Source organism: Canis lupus, chromosome 35 (assembly GCF_003254725.2).
Source record: "Canis lupus dingo isolate Sandy chromosome 35, ASM325472v2, whole genome shotgun sequence".
Taxonomy (NCBI): domain Eukaryota; kingdom Metazoa; phylum Chordata; class Mammalia; order Carnivora; family Canidae; genus Canis; species Canis lupus.
Window position 1 is genome coordinate 3,677,050 of NC_064277.1, and position 22,479 is coordinate 3,699,528.

At 49.7% G+C, this 22,479-nt stretch overlaps 1 protein-coding gene and 1 long non-coding RNA gene across 6 annotated transcripts in view; one reads left to right on the forward strand and one right to left on the reverse strand.

Moving 5' to 3' along the window:
• The window catches only part of SLC22A23 (solute carrier family 22 member 23), a 163,454-nt gene that overhangs the window by 45,660 nt on the left and 95,315 nt on the right, over positions 1-22,479 (reverse strand). The window lies entirely within an intron of this gene.
• LOC112659295 (uncharacterized) lies at positions 8,998-10,295 on the forward strand. The gene is made up of 2 exons (XR_003136289.3): positions 8,998-9,453; positions 9,883-10,295. It is a non-coding gene; the product is annotated as an uncharacterized LOC112659295 (long non-coding RNA).

Here is a 22,479-nt window from a genome sequence, read left to right on the forward strand (position 1 = left end):
CAGACAGCTCCTCTGGCAGAGCCAAGCCTGACTCATCTGCAGGGCTTCAGAACAACACCACTGTCTGCCCTCGATGAACGTCTCCTGAATGGAGGGACACCACGGGCCCCCTTGTTGGCAAGAATCTATGCTTTTGATTTGACCTCGAGTAAAAACGATGGTCACAGAGCCTTCGGCTGGAGCCCCCGCGTGGCAGCCAGGGCACATCCAGGACGTGAAGTCCTGGAATCAAGGTCCCCAGGCACTGGAACACAAGCTCGCTTTATGTGTTTCCCCCTGCATGGAGCCCGTCATTTGTTGGCCAGTCTCCTTCTACAGCACGCAGTATTCTCTAAAGCTAGTGGGGATTTTTTTTTTTTCAAAGTATAGTTAAAATGACTCTTTAAAAAAAGAGGAGAGGAAAAAAAAAAGAGGAGAGACCCTTGGGAGACAATACTTTTTCTGCCCCTGTTACCAGAGACTGCAGATCCGCGGTTCTAGTCCATCTGCTGGTTGTGCAGGGATGGAGCAGAGGTAGCAGGTTGGAGGGGAGCAGGTTTGGGGGCAGGGGGGGGGCAGGCAGACAAACTGCACTTGGCCACAAGGCCACCGTCTGCCCTAACGAGGAGAGGGCACCAAGACGGCTGGTGTCTACCCCGGCTTGACCACAGGGAAAGGATAATAAAGTCACCAAAACGTCCCCTGCTACACTGCCACAGACACACAGATGATCCTCACAGCCAGGGCGAGCGGGCCTTGCCGCACAGAGCCTATCCAGGACTTTCTACCGGTTAACTGAGGACACGGGACTCAGCAGCCCTCTCCCGGCCACTTACAGAGATGCTGTTCAATAGGCACGGGCGGGGGGTTCCTTTAAATGATCACTTCCTAGCGGGACTGGGGTTTTCACGCCAGACCTGGCGTTTCTGCTCCTGAAAGTAACGGATCGGGGTCTTTCCAGAAAAGCCACACCGGTGCAGGTGCCAGCTCGCACTTCGCAGGCGTGAGCAGTGGACCCGCTCCGGGCTCGGCGCAGGCTCATCTCAGATAAGGGGACTCGGCCCTTGGCCCCTCGGGTGAGCATCAAAGTCGGAGACGCCGTCGCAACCGCACGTGGCTCCATGTCCGGGGCGTGCTGGTGCAGCGGGCATGGCCCAGGGCCTGCGTGATCTCTCGCTGCACTCCCTCCAGGGCTGTGTGCACCGGGCGGGTCTGACCCTGTCCGCAGCTCCGGCACCTGAGCACGTGCAATCCCACACGCCCGTCTACACTCCGGCTATCGCACGGAGGATCACAAGGCAGCTTCCCCGACTAGGGCGCAGGCTTGTGGCGGGCCAAGGAAGTCTGCCCCTTGGTGGACAAGTGATGCCCCACCCCCTGCGGCAAATGTCACGCTGTGACCGGCCCATACGTGAGCCTTACTGTTCACATGACAATGACTAACCCGCATAGCCTGTCTCCCGTCCGTCCTCTGCAGGTGGGCTGCGAATGGATGCTCTTATTCCTTGGGAGGTCCCGAAGGATCTACGCCACCGAGAGCTCCCCGGAGACGCAGACCTCAGGCCCCACCCAGACCTCCAGAATCAGTGTCTGCATTTTAGCAAGAGGCTAACCGCACTTCCCCCAAACACGGTTACCCTCCCCCACAGCGCGGCAGGCGTTCTTGCCTCCCAGACGCAGCGTCACAGAGATGAGTAAGCAGCATCCTTTGCTGACCTCTCTGCTCCTGTTTTTGCAAGGAATCTTAGCAGAGACCTCATGCTCTATTTCGCCAGGTAGAAAAATGGAAGAGCACCCTAGCTGATACGTGCACTTTAGCATTCCTGCCAGGGCAATGGAGAAACACGACAATCTGATGTAAGGACGCAGGTATGACACTTGCACATAATGACCTCTCTGCCTTGGCTCACCAGGAATTCTTTCCAAACTGCCTGAGATCAACTGTGTTCTGAAGGTGGCTATAAAGATGTTAAAAAAAAAAAAAAAAGCAATTATCAAAGAACCACAGGCGCTTCAGGCTTGCCATTAATCACAGGTTCCTTTTGGATGATGAGAAATCAGTTTTCCTGAAGTGGAAGAGAGGAAGAAATACATCAGGGCATTAAGGCCTTAGGTCGTGGCATTGGCAGCAGGGGGCACGGAAGGCCGGTGGATGGTTCCTGCCCACCAAGGGTCTGCTCCCAGCTCTGGCAACAGGAACACTTGGTGCAGAGGCTGACACACCTTGGAGACACCTACGGCCACCAGGCCAGGGCCATGGGCCTTGGGTTTGAAAGGCAGGGAAACCTGCCAGCAGCAGGGACTGGCGTCTCCGGTGCCGCCGCCTCCCTAGGACCCGGGGATCGTGGAGAACAGGCCACCGGCAGCACCTGGGTGGTAGGTCGGCCCCGAAGTCATCTTAGCAGGGTTTCACTTACGGGTAGCAACTGTCTTCCTTCATTTTGTAAAATAATAAAGGTCACACGCACAAAAATCATCTTAGGTGAGGGACTGCAGATTCAAGTATAAAAAGCCCAGATTCTGGCACCAGACGGCCTGGGCTGGAATCCGTGCTCAGCACTTAGAGCTTGGGACCTTAGAGCTTGGATCAGCCATCTGCGAGCTCCGTGCCTCAGGCTGGTCATCTGCAATATGGGCTATTGCGAGCACTAAATAAGCATAGAGTGCCTGCGTATAGAAAATGTGGTACAGCGGCTTTTCTTAGCAATACTATGGATTATGACCACACGTAATAAGATAATTATTGCCAAGTCGCTCTTTGGTCTCATTAGATCTTTTTACTATTTACCTGATCTGGTGAACTTCAGGGTAGGATGGAAGGGGCACCTGCCTGGCTCAGTTGGTAGAGCACACAACCCTTCATCTCGGGGTTATGAGTTCGAGCCCCACACTGGGTGCAGAGATTACTTAAAAAAATATAAATGAACGAATGAATGGATGGATCAATTCAGGGTTGGACTAAATTTTGTTCAAGGAGACTCAACAAGAGAACCTACGATGACAGTCTACACTTGTTCTTCTCCATGTATTTTATTTCACTGTTCAGGCCCAGCAACAATCCATCAATTAAAAAACAGAACCAAAAGAATCCAAGAAAACCATATCAGAAACCTGTACTTTTAAATTACTTTTCCCCTAACGCCGTAACAGAGAAGGCTGAAAAGCTACTCTTCCAAGCTTGACAGACTGACGGTAGGCAGAGGAATCGCAGAACCTTATGAGAATCAAGCAGCATGGGACTGCATCTTAGCGGAGGCATTCGGCCTGTAGAAGAACGAGGGACACAACCACAGCAGTCTGAGCATGCCTGGTACAGGGGCAGCCCCACGCCCCTCTGGGGATGTGTGCAGAAGCATGGCTCTGGGGCGGGAGATCTTTCCAGGGGCTGTAACCCTGGGGAGCTTTGCTTTTCAGAAGCCTTTGGGTTCCTACAAATTTCCTGGAGGACAAGAAGTGTGCTACCCAGATCAGTTGGTCTAGGTGATGGAGCTGGTCCTCCAAGTGTGAGGGGGTCACGAGCCGGCCCACCTGGCTCCTCCTTGGGAGGAGGGTATGAGGATCAGTGTGATGGGTCAACGTGATGAGGCTAGGTTCTCAGGGATTCAATCAACCGTCATCTAGGTGTTGCTATCAAGGTATTTTTAATAGATGTGATTGAAGTCCATAATCAGTTGACCTGAAGTAAGAGCGATTATCCAAAAGAATCTGGGTGAGCCTGACTCGCTCCGTAGCCAGGCCTTACAAAACAGAGCTGAGGCTTCCCCAAGGAAAAACAGAGCATCCTGCCCATGGACCCCACGCCCGAGGTCCAGCCTGTCCTTCCTGCCCGCCTGCCCTCCGGATTTCAGACCTGCCTAACCTGCCCCCATAGCTGTGGAAGCCCATTCCTTGTGGAAGATCTCTTCCTCTATGTCTCCTCCGGGTTCTGTTTCTCTGGCTGAGCCTCGATAGAGAGGTCAGGCTTCTTACACCACATGGGGTCACACAGAGCCCCCACGAGACTAGCAGAACCAGATGAAATCAGCCCCAAGGTCTGAATGGCGTTAAGGGTGCAGAGCCCCCAGGTGGGTCCAGGTGGCTCCAACAGTCACATCCAGCTCCATGGTGACCTCCGACCCAGGGGCTCTCTACTGTGGCCTCAACTCCACGGCTGGTGACAGGGCACCTCTGGGGGAACCTGACCCACTTGGAGGTGCTACAGGCAGAGCCTAGGATTCAGGGGACAATTACAGAGAAAAGTGAAGTTCCCCCAGAGAACCCCCTGAATGTCCACCAAGAACCTCACCCTGTGGAACATCCTTAGCTCACACCAAAGGCTCTGGCTTCTCGTTTATGCACTCTGCGTCGTCACGTTTAGCCTAATGGGGTTTAAAAGCCTACGGTTTAGCTGGTATTCAATGCCAAATAGTAACTTTGGAAGCTCCTTGCTGATACAATTCAATTAGGAAAAAAAAAAAAAAAAGATGCCCTGTTCAGACAGAGCAGAGTGTCTGCAGATCTGTACCCTCAGCACCAGCAGGTGCACCTGACCCCCCCTCGGGCCCCTCTGGGGGTGTTGGACCAGCGGCGCTCCACGGGCCGAGAAGCTTCCAGGCAAGGAGCACTGGGTGAGAGACAAAGCTCTGCACCAGCATCAGAGGAAGCTCATCTGTGCTTGGTGTCTAAGGGATCTGCCAGCAGGAAATATTCTCCTCCCACCTTCCCCACCCCCGCTGGATTACCTAACTGTTCGCTGGATTCAGGAATTACGATGGTTTGGTTTAAAAAAAGTGGAACCAGGCTTAAAAAGACATGTCCCATCCTTCTAGAATATCTAAGTGAATGAAACATAGTCCTAATTCTTTCTTAAAATACATATTTCAAAAACTCTGTGTATGCTTGCGGACGGCTCTATGTTCTTGGGATTGTCCAATGCTCCTAGCCTCTTCTAAAATGAGTCTATGGGGGACGCCTGGGCGGCTCAGTGGGTGAGCATCTGCCTTCGGCTCGAGGTGTGATCCTGGGGTCCTGGGTTCGAGTCCCGTATCCAGCTCCCCACTCAGCAGGAAGCCTGCTTCTCCCTCTGCCCCTGCCTGCCACTCATGCTCGCTCTTTTTCTCAGATAAATAAATAAAAATGATTAAGTTAAAAAAAGCACACCCTCCTCCTAACGGGTTCAGCGCGCTTTCAGTGTACGCCCTACCTTACGAGACAAGTGGCCCTTGCAGCTGCCCTTGCTGCCCTGCCCCGGGTCACTCAGACTAGACCCAAAACACCCGTGCACACAGGCTGAGACCTCACAAGTCTCGGGAGAGGGAGGCGAGGCCCACTCAGGGAAGGACAGTGCCTCCCCAAACCTCAGTCAAGCACCAAAACATGATGCCTGGGGTGCTGGGGGGATGGAGAGACCCATGGAAGCACGTGCGCTCCGGCCGGCCACACGGGGGGCGAGCCCACAGGACGGTGCCTGGGCCCGTGCGTCCACACCGCACGGCAAGGACACATGCCCTTCACACAGGCCGCGTGTCCAGACTCGCGGTCCTCACGGAGGGCGCCCACTCTCCCTCTCCTCTGCCAACCTTCCTCCAGGCCAATCCAGGAGCTCGGAAGCACCGCAGGCTGTAGGGGGAGGCCCTGCTATCTCCGGGCCGTCCTCCCACCTCCTCGGGGAGACCAGGCGTCGGCCACACCACCTGCCGCGCTCAGGCTCGGCCCAGGGGGCCCCCAAGCAGCTCCCGGGTCCCTGTGGGCTCCCCCTCACTTCCCTGCCAGCAAGGAGCACTCCCGTCCAATCTCTCCGGGCCTCCCGGCCTCCCGCCGCCTGGCACCTGCGAGTCCCTCCCCGCTTCCCCTCAGCCGCCCTTCCGGCTGCTTACCCAGCCGGGCCTGGCCGCCCACGTGCCACTCCGTGATTAGAGCCCTGGTGGGGGACACAGGGCCCCCGGGATCCCGAAAACCAGACCTCCGGGCCTGTGACTGTGGAGTTCCTTATAGCGACAGGGCCCGGGACTGCCAGTCGGGTGGACTCCAACAGCCTTCAAGGGTAAGACTGTAAAGGGCTGCTGTTATCAGACGGAAGGCTGCAAATCCTCCCTTCCCCGTGCAAAGCTCCCTTTTCCTCTTCATTTAGGACCTGCCAACACAGGGCAGTGGTCGCGAGCGTCTGAAAGGCTGTTGGCTCTATTTAGAGACAGAGGAAACAAACACAGAGATGGAGCTGCTGCCTACAAATCCCGCTCCCGCGTCTGCCAGACATGCGGACAGAGCACGTGAAGCCCGAGTGGAAGTGCCGCGTACATTACCAGTTGGGCGACCTACTATGGTGTCTCCACTGCCGGCCTGGGTAACAGCTCCCACGTATCGGGGGTCAAACACTGCGGGTGGCATTTGTCACACGTTAAACTCAATCCGCACAACGACTCTATGATCTAAGTATTTTTTTTTTTTTTTTGATGCTCATTTGACACAAGAGGCCCCTGAAGCTCAGAGGGATTATGTGACTCATGGAAGATCACAGAGCTGGGGAAGGCAGTAGGGAGGCGGTGAAGCCAGGTGCCCCCCCCCCCCCCCCCCCCCCCCCCCCCCCCGTGCACCCTTCCTCCACCTGCTGCAGGCAGGAGCTGTCTCCCAACAGAGCCCCGGAGGCACAGCCACCGTGCTGCGTTCCTGCCAGAGGCTCCTCCGCCTTCGCTCACCGCCCTCCCAAGGGCCTAGGACATTGCCTGGCACAGTAAATCTGTAGAAGCTCGTCTTCCATGTGAATCCAGGATGGTCCACACAGTCGCAGGCTGATCAACATTTGGGGAAACATCAACCGTAAACCCCAGCTGCCCAATGTGAACCATAAAGTTCAGTTTCCTTTCTAATAATAAAATTATTTCTATTACTTCACTGTTTTTTTTTTTTTTAATAACATTACAATTCCTCAAAATAAGGAATGGGGATTTAAATGCTCACTGTTTCTGCCCAGAAACACTATTTAAAAACAGCTACTGATGTTCGGCAGCACATCCTTAAGAATTTAAATGAATACCACTGTGTTTTTTTTTTTTTTTTTTTGGTCTCCTGGTATTTAATGAGAAGAAAAATCCAAGGAGAGAAATGACTTCAAACACCAGAACAGCCTCAAGCCCACTGAAATCCCTGCAGTTCAGATCTGCGGCTCCTTTTCAAGCTCAGAGAACTCACAGAGACAGAGAGTGGGTGATTTTAGGGTCAAGAACACACTTTAGAAATTACTGTCCAGATTCTGCAGCTGCCAGTTCCAAAGTAACCATCCTCAGTCCTCATTTTCCCTGGTACTGTCCATGCTATGGATCAAGAACAAACTTGCTGATTGATCCTGTTTGCATAATTAGATTATGCACGGGGGCCAAAGGAAGCCTCCCAGGCCTTTCGATTTGAAACAGCAGGTGTGGCCAAATAAAAGAGTCCTAAATTAGTTCCAGCCCTGACTTCCAGCAGCATGCACTGAGCTCCCCAAATGTCAGAGGGCAGAGATTACCCAATTTTCATTTCTCCCCACCACCATCATTGCCAATAGTGTCGTTATTTTATGAGACCAGCAAGCAATCCAGAACTTGGGGCTGAGTTTATGGTGACTAGAATATATCTCGATAGGAGTTCATAGGATCATCACTCGTAACGTGTAGCCACAGTAAATGCATTTCATTCTTTGGAATAACATTCCTAAATAGGGAAGAATTATTAGTGACTTAGTCCTTCTAAACGAGGCCTTCCTCTTTCCTTATTTTCTCATCTTCCCATCTTCTCTTGTATCTGTACTTTGTAAAAAAACTTTTGAAAGTTTGCATATTCGAGAAGAAGAGAGAAGAGTGTAATCAATCCCCATATACCATCTGCTAGGGTCAGCAACGATCAATGCTTTGCTTCTCTTGGTTCTTCTGTTTCTTTTCTCTCTTTCAATCTTTCCTGTAATATTTTAAATCAAGGGCAGCGGTTTAGCGCTGCCTTCAGCCCAGGGCGTGATCCTGGAGACCCGGGATCGAGTCCCATGTCAGGCTCCCTGCATGGAGCCTGCTTCTCCTTCTGCCTGTGTCTCTAGACCTCTCTGTGTGTCTCTCATGAATAAATAAATAAAGTCTTTAAAAAAATATTTTAAATCAAACGCTTGATATCAGGTCTTTCCATTTCTAAATACGAATGTATGGATGGCTCTTTATAAAAAGGGGACGCTTCCTTACATAAAGACATCATCACATCCAACAAAATCAACCATAATTCTTTAATATTATTTCATATCCAGTCTGTGTCCACATTATTCAATTTCCTCAAAAAAGTCTCCATCTGGTTGTACTTTTAAAAATCAGGTCCAAATCGGGTCTATATGTTGCACATCTCTTAGGCTTCTTTCAAGCTAGGGAAGCCTCTCCCCATCTCCTTCTCCTCCATGGCACTGTCCTGTCGAAGAAGCCAGACGGGTTCTGGGTTTATGGGATTACCTTCCCGTGGTTCTTTCATACCCGAAACTGGAGGCTAGACCTAAAGATCTGGTTGGACTCCAGTTCAACGTTGTAGGTAAGAAGGGTTCCTGGGTGGGCCTGCACTTCCTGTCGCAGCACCCAGGAGGCACATCTGCTTCAAATGATGTGAAGATTAATCAGCCATGGGGGGCGGGGGCGCATCTCAGCCTCCCGTCCTGGAATCATTCACTAATATTCTTGCTGCTGGTTTTGATCCTCTGATGATCAATGCCCACATCCATGATTTCATTGGGGGCCTCGAAATGCTGATTTGGTTTTCTGATTCCAGTATTCATTTTCTCACCTTGAATTATCTTGTAAAGGACTTTTATTCACCAACGAGTGTGATTTCTTTACCTAGAAACGTAGTTAATTTGGAAGAGGCCGCAGTATATAATCATGATCACTCCGGGTGATGGATAATTTCACATGTCACGTCACCCTTCCACTGCACTCAGCAAAACAGAGCCTTCTGCGATTACTCAAGACCTCAGGTGATCTCCACCCCCCACCCCCCCCCCCACTCCGACATCGTCATCTGCCTCCCTTCCCCTCCTTCAGGCCACTCTGGCTACAGTGGCCTCCTTGTTGCCCTTATTGGCCATCCCTGTGCCTGGGACACCGTCCCCAGAGTCACATGGGTCTCTCCTCCCTTCCGTAGGGTCTCTGCCCAAGTGGCACTGCATCAGGGAAGCTCAGTCTATGCCGAATAGTAATCCTTACCCCTTCTCACTCCCTGAGTTTCCCCCGATGACTTATCACACGGGTGATCTTAGAACACTGCTTCTCAAGCGTGGACCACCAACACCAGCAGCATAGGCATCACCCGGGAGCATGATGGAAATACAAATTTGAGGGCCTTTCTCCAGATCTACCAAATCAGCATCTGGGGTTGAGTCCAGCAAGCCGTGTTCGCCAGCCCTGCAGTGATTCCGATGATCTTCAAAGTTCAGACCCACTGCAGTGGACTTTACCCATACTGGATCACTTCATCCTCCTCTCACCCTATGAGGTAGGTAGGGTTCATCGTTGCATTTTCAAGGTGACAAAACATAAGTTTCCAGGCCCTAGGCCTGTGGGGATTTGGATTCAGGGGGGGGCCAAGGCAGGGTCTCAGAATCTGCATTTCTAACAAGTTCCCGGGTGATGCAGATGCTGCAGGTTCAGGGGCCGCACTTTGAAAATCATTGCTCTGAACCCTGCAGGCAGTTGTATACACCAGGATTAACTCTCCCTCCAAAGCATTAGCATATGGATAATAGAACAAAACAAAGCTAGTTACAGCTCCTAACACCTGTTGGCTGACTGGCCTTGGAGGGGCTGGATGCTTGCTTTTTTTTCCCTATCACTAGGATAGGAAAACTGCCTGATAGGCAAGGCAGGCAGGGGCATAAAAGACCTGGAATTGCAAAGAAATCTATTTTCTCCGTCTATTTCACAGGAAAGGAAACTCAGAGAACATCCACCAGGGCTGGTGGAGTCAAATGCCCCGTGGGTAAGAACCTGGCGTGAGGGGTGGGGCCTGAGGCGAACCACCCAGTGCTTGCCTGGATTACAGACTTTTAAATTCCATTAGACAAGACAACACTGTCTGGGTCACACAAAACATGCCCAGGGTCAGGGTCCGGCCATGCGTTGCCGGCCTGCAGCCACTGAGCCTTGCCCAAACTGCTCATTCCACTCAAGGGGAACGTAAGGTCGCGGGGTTACTTGGCAGCAGCAAAAGCAAGCGGGGGTTCCAAGCCCGGGGCTCGCTGGGCTTTACTACGTGGCCTCTGGACAACACATGTCCCCTGGATTGCTTCTGGTTTATTTTTAAATGGAGATTGCAATAAAAGCAAAGATCAAACTTGATGTGACATATGTCCATTAAAATGAGCTCTCTCCTCCTCCACCAGAGTGGAAAACCCCTTGGCACTATATTTAGCCTTAAGAGCATCACCCAATAAAGAAAAGGTCACATCAGGCCAACAGCTGGGGAGGGATTCACGAGAACTAGGTCTGCGGGGAGGGGATCCGCGGGCCAGAAGGAGCACGAGTGGTTTCCTCTCAACCCAAGTGAAGTGGAGGGTTCTCGGCAGAAGTGAGCAGGAGGTTCCGAGAGGCCCTTGCATCCGGCGCCGTCTTGCCCGCGGGCCGTCTTGTTTCCAGTTTGTCTGACTTGCTGCTGGACTTTGAACTTCCTGCGCGTGGGGTGCGGGTGGGGAGACGAGGAGACGACACGTCCTCCGTGGCCAAGTGTCTCCTCCCAAGTGGGAGAAGAGCCTCCGTGGGCACAGCTCTGAGGTCGCCCCCGGGGACCCGCACAGGCCGTACCATGTTGGTCACAGCCACGCCCTGCGGCTCGTACAGTGTGGGCTCGGCCGGTACAGGCTGAGTGGCCCGTTATAAGCTTCAAGTGAGGCTTAGGGCCCTCCGCAGCCGAGGGCCCCGTGTTTGCCAAGCTCCTGCTCCGCCGGGCGAAGCCTACGGTGACGCACCGCAGTGTGGCCTCGAGGCAGCCGTCTGTCTGGGCCCAGCCGAGCAGGGGCCTGGCCTTCCCAGGGGGGAGTGCGCCCTCCGGCTGCAGGCTCAGGTCCCGACCCCAGGGCACCAAGCTCAGGTGCTGGTGCGTGCGTGTGTGTGTGTGTGTGTGTGTGTGTGTGTGTGTGTGTCCTCCGGCGTGTGGCCGCTTACCTGGGCCGCTCCCCGAGCTCCCCAAGGAGCTGGCCCCGGGACATGTCCGAGCCTGTGGCGGATCGCGGACCCCACCGCACAGCTGCGCACAGCTGTTACACCGCAGGGTGGCTAGCGAGGCCGGGTCACGTCCACCCCGAGCGCGGCCTCCGCACCCGCCTGCCCAGCCCGCGGCTCTCCCACGACACCGGTCCCCGCCGCTCCCGGCCCCCTGCCCCCTCAAATCCCCTCCCAGCCCCCGCGGCCCAGCTGTCCCTGCACCTTCCCTCGCCAATTCCCAGGCCACCCTGCCAGATGTGACCCCCTCCCTCTGGACCCCAGGGGCGGCGCCATGCGTTCCGGAACCTCTTCCTCTGCCTTGGCCCGTGCAGCCGTGGCCTCTGCGACCACGAGAGCCCTGCTCGCTCTTCTCTGCGTCCTTCGTACTGCCTAGCATTGCGCTCAGCAGCTGCCAGATGCTCCACAAATGTTTGCTGAATGCAAACAGCAAAAGTGAGAGAGGCACGATTTTCCACGGGAGCCAGAAAATCTGGTTAATTGAGAAAGGACCGCAGGTTGCATTAAACAGGTTGACGTGAGGCCACCGGCATCTGTCGTGAATGGAACCTCTGAGGGCTCTCTGCACCGGACACGAATGCAGCGAGCTCCCCAAAGCCCCTCTACAACGTAAGAGGCCGCGGGCCCATCATTAGAGGGCACCTCGGTCCCCACTCGGGCCCCCACTCGGGCCCCCCGCCGTATCTGCTGCTTAAGGTGGAGCGTTCACGGAGCTGCTCCAGTGGGGCCGGGCCGCGGTGATGGCACCTGGCCCTTACACAGGGCAGGCACCTGTCAGTCACTGCGCTCGGCCCCTTTTCTTTTTATTCTTCTTTTCTCTTCACCCCTGCAGGGCAGCTATTAGGTCTGTTCTGTATGGATGGGATGAAGCGGGCTTGGCCAGGCTCGGTGACGCAGCCAGGTTCATGTGCAGCGGGGAGAGGGACCTCACCCACGTCCTGCTTACACGGCATCTGCAGGACCCCCCCCCCCCTTTGGGAGGCGGGAATGTCCTCACGTGAAGTCCAGCAAAGGCCCCCGACGGGCTCCTCACACAGCAGCTGCTAGAGGGAAGGGGCAGATTTGAAGCCCAGGTCTCTGTGAGCCCCGCGGGGGAGATAGCAGGAGGGAAGGCAGGACTCCCGGGTCCGTACTCCCTGCGTGCTGCTGTGCATGGGGTGTGTGAAGGGTGTAGACAGCCAGTGTGGGATAGTCCCCCGGGGACTAAGTTTTCTCATCTGGAAGAGGAAGGTTGGCCATGTGAGGATGCCACCCCAGGACATGCCACTTTGGTAAAAGCACTGGTTTTGAGCTCAAGCAGCTGAGAAACAGCAGATACAGGCAAAGCGTCTCTGCCCTCCTCCTCCTTTCTGCCTAAAGGCAGGGCGATACATTTTTCTTTGTGAAGGTGTCCCTTTCCCTCTCTTGTCCCAGGAAGAGGAAACGAGATGACTCTTGTCACCGGAGGTGACACCGACTTGAGTCCTCATAACACGGCCTTATCTCCTACTACTTCCCCTACAGAGTTATATCTCCACAAAGTGCCAGCCCTAGAGGTCTGAACCTCTTTCCTTTTGAAGGCAACCTCTCCCTATATTACCGCTCTTCGTTAAAATTATATAATAAGCTCTCAGGCCTAAGTGAGAAGGCTAACCCCTTCTTTGGGGTTTTACTTTCTTTTCTGTGAGACTTTGTGTACACACGAAAATTAAAATATTACCATCAAATAAAATCTGTATGCCTTTTGTCAGTTTAACTTACACGGCCCAGACACTGGACCTAAGAGGGTAGAGGAAAAAGATCTTTCCTCCCCTACAGTTGCACTCCTAAAATCGTAACATTTTTTAAAGATTGTGTGATAATTTTTGGTGATTTTTATTGAAAAGGAACAATGCTGTTCGAGAAAGGAAAGCCTGTGCAAAGTCAAAAGTGCTCAGTTATATGAGAAGACGGCAGACTTTTGGATTTCTTCCTTTTGTCTGAGAATGTTGGCTCTTTCCAGCCCAGAGTGCTACGCCATTAAGAATGCTGAGATGGAGAGTAAGAGGCAACAGAGATACCAAGGAAGGGGCCTCAGGAAGCGGATTGGGGGATCCAGGAGGGCTTAACAGAGAACAGAAATCCCTAAGCTGAAATCTAAGAGACGTGGTGGTGGTGCCAGATGGTGGGCTGGGGAGAGAACACAAGAGAGAACAGTGGGGTCAAAGGAGAGGGTAGGCAGTCATTCCTTAGCCCACACGATGGCTTTGTGGCTATTATTCCCACCACAACTAAAATCCATGCCAGCTTGTTGCCTGCCGATGGGGGTTTCACATCCCTTAAAACTCCCCGCCAATTCTGATTAAAAGTAAAACTGGTAGGCTTTCCCCTGGCCTCCCCACCCTACCCCCACTCCAACAACCGAGCACCATGCACGGAGGCCTTTGATAGAGACAGATGATGGTCTATCTTCAAAGACTGTGTCAAGCTTCGCTATAAAGCTTTGTGTTTCCTGCCCACTCCCCAGGTGCAGCTGAGTTCCCAGCCCTGGCCCCATCCCTCCTGGGGTGAGAGCCTCAGCTTTCCAACTCATCATGCCTCAGAGCATCTGCCCAAAGGCCAGGTTCCTGATGCAGATGTACGGGATTAAATACGACTATATCCACGAGAAGCTACCTTCTTTCTCTTGCTTTCCCACAGGCTCGCCTACAAAAAGAGTTTTATCCAAGAGAGACAGGCTGGGTGGGGAAGGCAGTGGAGAGAATGGAAGCTTTGAAGCTGGTTGGACTTTCCATCTTCCAAGTAACAGGTACATGGCATTAAGCAGGGTACTTAACATACGCATGTCTCTCTTATAAAAGGATCGTAGGTACTGTCTGCAAGAACTAGAGCAGGAATGAAAGAAAATGATGACATTCGGCAGCATGCCTGGAATGTCCGCTCTAACGCCTTGAAACAGCACATCAGTGTAATTCAAGGACACTAACCAACTGTGTGCTGGCCAGGGGGTCCGCTCACAACCATAACAGAGGCTGTGACCAAAATGCCCCTTTAGTTCCAGGTAACCATGACATAAAAGAACTTTTGTAGAAGTTTCTAACTCTTGCAAAACTTGGGGACTTTTTGCATAAGAATGGCAACTTCCAAAATGACTGGATTTCTAACCACAGTATAAAGGCCTTGCTGAATGACCTACTGTGTAAAGGGGAGGTGGGGGGGAGATTTCCACGGTCTCTTGTGAAAAAGGATGGGACAATTGCCATAGCAAATTTACAGAGCAACAGAGCACAATTCTTATGGAAAACAGACGGGGTTGATGGGGAAAGCACAGCCCCACAATGTACCGAACACAGACCTTCCCAAGGTATCTGTGGATTTTGATGGAGATCCATTTGGAATGGACACATTTAGCATTTGGAGAATGGAAGTCATTTAAGTTTAGAGTATTTATGTTTAAAAGAGTAGTGTTTTCACACTGCATTCCTTCTTTAGGGAGAAAGCTGAAGGGTAAGGAGCCCCATCTTTCATGTTCTGTAGACACACGGTCATTAACATCACATTTTGCATGCAACGATGCCTTCCGATCGGTTCATACTATTAAAAATGGCCTGCTGTGAAGTCAGGGGTTATACGGCTCCTTCGAGTTCTTGGTTCTGAAGGAAAAAAATGTTGAGAACACACAGTACTTTGTGAAGTATACACCAAGGCCGCGGACAGCCTGACCCGACTCATAGATGCCCTGACGAGGCACAGTGGAAAGAGCCTCCCAGAAACCATTCTTTCCTATCAAGTTGAGAGGAAAATAGTCAACACAAAGGATTTAAAGTCTAGAAAGGTTACGCCACAGAAATTCTTTTTTTTTTTTTTTTTTTTTGTTCAAAAGATTTTATTCTAAAAGCCTACTTCTCACATGGTGCAAGACGAAGTCTTGAGGGCACACGTGAAGCTCATGTTTAGCAAGACAACTGTCAGGCCTCACTGGAAAATTTCTTAGTGGATTTGTTTTGTCCTCTCACCCCCTCTCTCTTTGGTCCAGAACATAAAAACACAGAAAAAGCCATTCCATTACTGCACTTTGGATGGGAGTGCAGTGGGCACTGGTTAATCATTTCTGCGGTATCAGGCGACATTCAAATGTAAATGTTGTCACACAAAACGATCCCAGACGTCTGGGGGTAAATGTTCAGCCAGCATTTCTGATTCACGCTGGGTTGCCTTTGACCAAGTTGACAGAAGAGGAGGAGGCAAAAGAGCAGAAACCAAATGAACAATTCATTTATCATCTCCATGTGTGACCAAAGCTTTCCCGCCTGCATTGGGGGTGGGGCGGGGTGGGGGCAGGGGGCGAGAAGAAGCCGAGGGGAAAGCACAAGGGGAGAAACCTCCCAGCCCAGGCCTTGCCTCCCCCGCATCTGGTCTTAGAAGAACCAAATCCAACCTGTGTGATGTGCGTTATGCAAATAAACCACCCAAATCAAGTCTTTAAAAAGAAAAGTTAACAGTTTTTTTTTTTTTTTTTTGCAAAGCCATATAACCAAGCTCCATGTCCTTCTGTCATTTCCTAACAACTCCTAGGGCTCAAGTGATTAAACGTATTTCAATTCTCGGGGAGAGGACGCAATGTGCCTTGCAGAGTTAGGAAGATAATCTAAGCTCAAAAACTCCTACGCTAGGAGCCTTTTGTCCTTCTAGGTAGATGGTATTGGTTTAAATTCTAGATGAGTCCCGGTCCTCTGCCTAACATCAGAGAGAAGAACTTAATTGGAAAGCACAGACTGAGGTCAAAATGCAGGGAGCTGAGGTCCTGATTCACCAGCTTAAAACAAAATGCTGACAAAAACTAAGTTTTCTCTGGGACATACCCTCATCTCTCTGCCTGTGGATTTTGGATTTTGTTGGCGGCCCGCTGGGGACCTCGGAGCCAGGAGCCCTTGCATCCCTGCGTCCTGGTTCCAGTGGAACTTGAATTTCAAATCAAACCTGTTACGGCTTGATATTTTACGGATATATGTCTCCTTGACATAACATCGCTCTTTCAAGAAGCCTTTGTGTACTGTCGGAGAGAAAACCAGAGGCCCAAAATGGAGTCACTCTTGCCAGGCCACATCACCAAACTGGGGCTTAGTATCTAATCTGATTGTAGTTTCAACCTCTCCCAGGAATGTGGTTCCTCACCAGCCAGTCAGGAATTTTCTGGTCACCACCAATCAGGTCATCTGTCTCCAGGGCCCTCTCTGTCCTCCCAAAGGAGGCTGAAGTAATCTACTAATAAGACCCCTTGCTCTTTCCCCTAAAGGAGGTGACCTGGCCTAAAACAGTCCTTTGTTTTGCCAATTACTTCCCTGTCCTGTCTTCCTTCTTCCTTCCTACAAAACCTTTATTTGTGTCCAACTCCTTGAAGCTCCCCGGTACTTGCTACATGGGTGCTGCCTGCATCATGAATCAATCAATAAGGCCACTTAGATCTTTAAAACCTACGCAGTTGAATTTTTGTTATTTCACAGTAGCTAACAAATGGAGATAAAGCAAAACTAAAAAGAATATCTCATTTCATTTAGGCAACCGAATACTAAACTTGAAATGCAGAATGAAGTACAATGAGCCTCAGAAGCCATGCAAGGGAGGCCACCCCAGGTCATCCCCTATACTTTCTGGTCTTCCTATGTACAGAGGTCCCTGAAAGCATCCTCCAAGTGCGGCTTCTTTAACCCTCTGCATCAGATTTCCGTGGGGCCCTATGCCCAGACCTATGGAACCAAGACACTTATAGGATAGAGCCCCCTGAGGCCAGAGTTTAACAGGGGGATCCAAGAGATTCTGATGTACCTTCAAGGTTACGAACTTTTGTCCTTAAGTGTCAGCAAAATTGCCGGGATTTTCCATCTACCTCAAACCACCACTGCATGAGGAACACCTGTTACTGTTGGGGAGGAAAAACTTTTCTATATCCTCTTAGGTTCAATCATCAGGGCTGGTGAATTAAACTAACAATAGGTTAGCAAGAGAAAAGACAAAGTTTACTGGTGAAGGTGAGTATGCAAGGGCTCGTAAAGAAGGTGGCTTAGAGAAGTGGTTAGAATTTAGGGATTATATACCATCTTAACATGGGGAGGGAGTTAGGGTTTTAAGGAACGATAAATGGTAGGAAATGACCGCAAGATAGATGAGTGAAAGTACTGGAATGTAAGGTTTGTCTTAGTAAAGTCTGAGCAATTTCTCATCTCGGGGGACAGGAGTCATGCTTTTTGTCTGGAAGGGAAGCTTCTCTTAAAGGAGGATTTCTGACCGTTGAATTCTTTTGGAAGGATCTGCTTCGAGGCTGTCAGCAGAGTGCGGAGAAAGCTTCTTCCTGCATCTGTCCATTCTCAAATGCCTTCATCACAAAATAATCCTTATGCCACAGTGGTATAGTCTGGATCCTTCATTAGCAAATGCAGTCACCTGCATCACTGCATTTATGCCTAACTAACTACATTCTTGTCACAGAAACAAGAGTCGTTCTCATTTCACAGGGTGGCCCCCAGGAGGCTGGTTATCAAACAGGCTCCAGTCATATGGTTTATAATATTTAGAACTTGAACTCACACCTTTTGATTTTAAACACCATATTTATCCTTTAACAACAAAGCAAACAACCCCACCTTCCAAACACACTAGCTTCCTTTTAGTCATCTCTTTTCAGTAAGACTAGCACAAGTTATCACCATGACTGTTAACGAGATCAGCCCTTAGTAAACTACACTTATCGACGAGGCCTCTATCCAGTGTTTGCTGAGACATAATTACACACTCAGCAACCAGCCAAATGTCTAAGGACCATAGGTTGCTCTTGAATTGTCCATCTGCTTCCAAACCTAATGACACTGACTGATGACCACAGGGACTAGGATGTCGTTAAACCTAGTGAAGAGCTAATCATTGTCAAACACTAGTACCTGCTAAGCGAGCAGCTCTTACACAACAGGAAGGGAGAAAAAGGTTTCGTTTGGAAAAGGACAAGTAGAAATACAAGAGGGAACAGGAAGGAACTCATACTCTATAAATATTTAGGACATTATTTCCTTTAGTACATTTTAGACTTGGTTCGTTAATTCCTACAATCTTTTAAGAGGATTTTTTTTTTTTTTTTGCTGAGGAATGACACACAAATTAGAATATACAGCCTGGTGTCTGATAGCATTGAAGAAATAGCCTAGTTGCTGCAGCTTTTTCTTCCAGAATTGCACCTGTCCAATATGGTGACCACATACGACTATTTAAATTTTAACTTAATTAAAATTAAATAAAATTTAAAAAATGTAGTGGTTCGGTGGCACTAGTCACATTCCAAGTGTTCTATCGGAAGCACTGATCTAAACTCTGATGTTAAAGTGTTGAAATAAGGACACTTTGCAAACATTCTTGAGAAAATGTAAATACAAAGGAGGTTAAAATTGAACTCAAAAATTTTTTTAAATCATGAAATATTTCAAGTACTGTTGACTCTTGAACAATGAGGCGTTAAGGGGCACGGACACTCCAATGCAGTTGAAAATCCAGATACAATTCTTGACTTTCTCCGCCAAACTTAACTACCAATAGCTTACTGTTGACTGGTAACATAAATGGTAAATTCGCATTTACATTTTGTATATGTTTTATGCATAGTTTTCTTACAATAAAGTATAGAGAAAGAGTGTTATTAAAAATCATAAGAGAAAATACATTTATAGTACTGCTCTGTATTTTCTTAAAAAAAAAAAAAAAAACAAAACCCAACAAGCATGTATAGGTAGACTGATGCAGTTCCAACCTGTGTTGTGCAAGGATCAACTGTATAGTAAAAAAGTGTAAGAAATAACAGAAAACATGTGGGTCCCCAACACTGGGCTTGGTCAAATCTTTCCATTTGCCATCTTTTCTCTCTCTGCCTTTGCTTTCAGTGAGAAATAAAACACAACATATATATAGAAGCCCCCATTTTAACAAATTCAATAAATGCTCTACTGAGAAGTTCAAAGCCTATAAGAAATGGTGTTCAACCAAACCATGTGGTTAAGATCCTGGGCTCTGGAAGCAGACAGCATGGGTTCTAAGTTCCCTGGACAACCAAGAACAATCCTAGAATGTTTGGAGTTCCATTGAAGGTTAAAGCAAAACTAATTTGGATGCCAAAAAGTGATTCAGAAAGATCCTTCTTCTAGAGGTAGAAATGGACCACACATCTTAGAAGAACCAATTTCAAACTTAAAGCGTATTAAAGTAATTGGACACACTCTTCAATATCACAACCTTCGGTCTTTCTAGCTTCAGGAACAAGCTTCTCGCAAGCTATCAGCCCACTGTCTCCTTAGAACAGAATAAAGGGGCTTGGGTAGCTCGAAGCAAATGCGCAGGAAACATGAGTTTTTCTGGCAGCTCTGGGAACCTGAGCTGAGGCAACCATCTCTCTACTCTCGGTAAATCATTCCATACGTTTTAAGTGCCAGGAAACAAGGGGACCCCTCCCTGAGCAACCTTCCATTATACAAAGAAAATGGCTATTTATCACCCAATGCCTGACAAAGATCCATTGCTAAGTCTGTAATAAATATGACCCAATCCAAATGTGAAGAATCTATGGCTTTGTCAGAATTCTTTATTCTCTTCCACGTTAATGTCACTTCTATTATGCCCTCAAATCCAGAAGAGTCCAGGCATCAGCATTTGGGGAATGAGCACAGAGGTGTTTCAATGGCCACAGAGATTGCAGCGTTTGAGAAACAAAAGCGAAGACACATGTTTGGGTTTCATGCAATCCATCTTTACTCATCCTGGGAAAATAGTTTCTTAGCAGGACGCCACTCACTTCTAACTCATAAAGAAAGTACACGTACACGCCGTCTTTCCCAGGATGGGGAGTGGGACTTGTACGCACCCAGATGCGAGGCGGCATGGTCCACACGGTCAGAGCAGCTGACTACGGTAATACCCTTCCATTGTTTAGAAACGGTTCTGCCCCAGATGATCACTGTAACAGAACCGGCCTCCCTGATGCTAAACAGATTTCAGTTCTTGGTTTTACACATATAACCTGCTGTATATACAGCTGAGCCTCTCCCTTATTTGGGGGTTTCCTAGTCTCTACAGCATGTAGTTTGCTATATGCTTCTTTGATTTTGGAGAATACACCACATGACCCAGAAGTGACATGGAACCGACGCTCACTGTCAGCTGTCCTATGCTACAAGGAGCTTCCATGCCAGTAGTTAAAATGTTCCAGGGGCGCTGGGCTGGCTCAGTCGGTAGAACATGGGACCCTTGATCTTCAAGAGTTGTATATTCAAGCCCCGTGTTGGGTGTAGAGATTACTTAATAAAATCTTTAACCAAATAAAATAAAAAAAAAATAAAATAAAATATAAAATAAAACAAAACAAATAAAAACAAATAAAATAAAATAAAATAAAATAAAAAAAATATTCCATTTATAACCAGTTCACCCTGGTCCCTCTGAACCTCTTCCCCACTGTTACCTGCTCGAAGCCAGAGACGGGCTGCTCTCGCTTAGAGGCACGGGCTCCCCTCTGGTATGTGAGTGAGGCCGCCTTGCCCTGCCATAGGTCACAACTGTCTTCCAAGTTCCAGCTCTGCATTTCTGCTTGTAAGTCTCTGCCACACTGAAAACCCAGTACTGAACATCTGGAACTAAATTCACCATGGCCACCCTCCCCGCTGCCTGCTGCCCCCCGCATAGAAGTCAACCCCTCTACTGACCTCTTCTTCTGTGTGTTGATGGCATATGCACCACTTAATGACCCAGGTAAGAGCTGGGGCCTCTTCCTCTCCCTACCTGGACCCAGTCTTTAGATCGCACAAGCTTTCTCCCTACAGATCCTCTTAGATCCACCTTATTTCTATCATACGGCTCCAGCTCAGGTGGGGTCCTTCACCTCATCCAAATCTTTTGTCACAGAGCTTACAAGATCATTCGTCAACGATGAGGTTGCTATTCAGACTGGCATCTCACTCCTACGGTCACTAGAATTCCAGCATCTGCAGCGACTCTTCTCGCTCCACCTTCCCACCACCACCCAGGCGCTGCACCTGAGCTGCGCTCCTTCCCTTGCCATCCTGCTGACTGCCTTCCGGTCTATTTTCTATGATGCCTTTGCTAATCCTAATCCTCCTGGTAACAAATGTTACCCACCTTGCAACATCCAGCTCAGGGATCCTAGGACCTGGTACAACTGATTGGGGTCAGGACACTCATCTGACATACAGCGTCCACCCCCTTGTAGCATTTAAAGAGCAACACACACATTTTAACTTTAAACATTAAGACACACAGCACTGTAGGACATTTTGAAAATATAGGTAAGTCTACATTAAGTGAATCACCAATAATCCAAATGCCCAGTGTTCATATTCCAGAGTATTCCCTCCTGATCTGTTAGAGTTATTTAAAAAACAAAACTGGTTATCAGCTTGCTCTCCTTATTTAGCACAACACTGCAAACATTTCCTCAAGCATTAAATATGCTCTTAAAACGTGATGTTTTGGGGCATCTGGGTGGCTCAGTCTGTTGAGCGACCAACTCTGATTTTGGCTCAGGTCACGATCTCAGGATCATAGGATCGAGCCCCACGTCGGAGCCTGCGTGAGAGTCTCTCTCTCCCTCTGCCCCTCCCTCCACTTGCATTCTCTCTAACACAAATAAATAAAACCTTTAAAGTGTGATATTTCTCGAGGGCATGAGGTGGGACTCAGCTACACCATGAGTTACCTTCTCCCCTGCTTCACCGCCACACATTTGGCTTCTTCCCATTGTGTACAGTCACTTTATCTAAAATGCGTAGGTATTTATCTCCTCAGATGAACCCTGACTTGCTTCAGGGTCAGGTCCTCCCAGGAAGACCCCAAGATCTAGGTACAACCGACCCAGAATGGGCCCCGGGTACATGCCAGCTGGATGAGGGACTTGAGGATTGTACCTGCTAACTCGTGAGCTGCCCCAGAGCTTATGTCTAATAGCAGAGCTGGATATAGAGTATGGAATCCAACTGCAACAGCAACACCTGCTCATTTCCCTGGGAAACCGGAAGCCGGACTCAACCACCCCATGAATTTCCCAGCGGCTTGGATCTCTGTTTGGGTCTCTTGGAGCTCTCACACTGTTTCTCTTCCAGCTCCCCCTCCTTAGTAAGAAGCACCTGCTCCCACTCACAGCTCATGCTGGACACCTAGTGATTCTTCCGGACCCTGTCTTCTTCCTCCCAAGCCATCCCTGGCCCATGTCCTCTCCCTCTCTGCCTGTCCCCATGCTGAGCTGGTCTGCTTGCCCAGCCTCAGGACGTTTGTGGCCGAAGCCTCTGCCCAGATGCGCTTC